Source organism: Propithecus coquereli, unplaced genomic scaffold, assembly GCF_000956105.1.
Source record: "Propithecus coquereli isolate 6110/MARCELLA unplaced genomic scaffold, Pcoq_1.0 Scaffold145, whole genome shotgun sequence".
In the NCBI taxonomy this organism is placed as follows: domain Eukaryota; kingdom Metazoa; phylum Chordata; class Mammalia; order Primates; family Indriidae; genus Propithecus; species Propithecus coquereli.
In genome coordinates this window covers 1015651-1016883 of record NW_012138858.1, presented here as the reverse complement: position 1 = coordinate 1016883, position 1233 = coordinate 1015651, and the positions used below count along the sequence as shown (strand labels likewise).

General features: G+C 33.0%; 1 protein-coding gene across 1 annotated transcript in view; it reads right to left on the bottom strand.

The window, feature by feature from the left end:
* The window catches only part of KIDINS220 (kinase D-interacting substrate, 220kDa), a 129154-nt gene that overhangs the window by 92176 nt on the left and 35745 nt on the right, over window positions 1-1233 (bottom strand). The gene's annotated exons all lie outside the window — the stretch shown is intronic.

The following is a 1233-nucleotide window of genomic DNA, read 5'->3' as shown; positions in this document are numbered from 1 at the left end:
TCAACACACTAAAATGTGACTATCTAGCCAGGAGGCAATACTAATTAGAAGAAAGTAAAATAAGAGGATTGTGTGTATATATAACAGAATATATAGAAAAATGGTATGGTTATTTGGTAAATGTCTCTTTAAAGAAGTTCGGTTTAAGGATGCACGATTACAAAAAAACAGGAAGATGACTACGGATTTCAAAATCTCTTTTTGAAATGTTATACAGTTAGTATTTAAACTCTAAGAGCTGCCTTTTTGTTGGACAAAAATTGAGAAATTAACTTACCTTAAGAAAAAAATCTTCATTATGTTTTGAAAGCACATTGTACATTATTATTGCTTAATACGATTCAGAAAACTTGTATCCGCTTTGAAGTCAAGTATAATCAGCCTTAAATATTCCCTAAGAACACTTACTATTGATATTACAAACAAATTTCTTATTAATACTTACCAGACCAGTAACACTTGGATTGGCACCATGGGAAAGAAGCAAGTCTACTACTTCAGTACGGCCTTTATAACATGCCCACATGAGAGCAGTCCATCCTCCCTGAAGGAAAAAGAAAGGGGGGGAAGGGAGATAAAATTTTGGATCTTCTTTAAGCATAAAAATGTCACTAATGATGTTCTTTCAGTGACTATCTTTATAAACCAATGTTTATATTATGAAGATAATACTATGCAGTTTTAAATTCCAGAAATCCCCATATAAATATACAATAGTACATGAAATAAGTCAAATCTCTCAAGTCCACAAATGATTACTCCATAGTTTGTACTATATCATGAAAATTGAAATAGGGAACATTCATGTTGGACTCCGCCAAATTTCTAAGATTTATTTTGGCTGTCTAAAAACTTTTCTTCAGAAAACTTTTAATGTCCCTAGATACTCTTTTCCTTGTATGAGCCTAAACTTTATCCAGAGAGGAATTCCAATAATCATACTCTACTCCTGCATTTAAACACATCTGTTAATCCCAGATCATTAGAGTCCCTCTTGCCATAAGAGAGAAATGCTAAAGCAATGATCTGTGATCAGGATTCTAGGGGTGGGCGAGGCCATCACGTAGAATTAACGGCATGGTAACGTTTTATTTACTTAAGCTACAAGAGTGACTTTCTCTTTAGCTATAATGCAATTCAATAAAAGAGGCCAACATAATCAAATCTTACCAAGGAATTATGCTTTATTTGGTTTTTTTAAGTCAGCATTTGGACCAATCCACATTTAGTTCC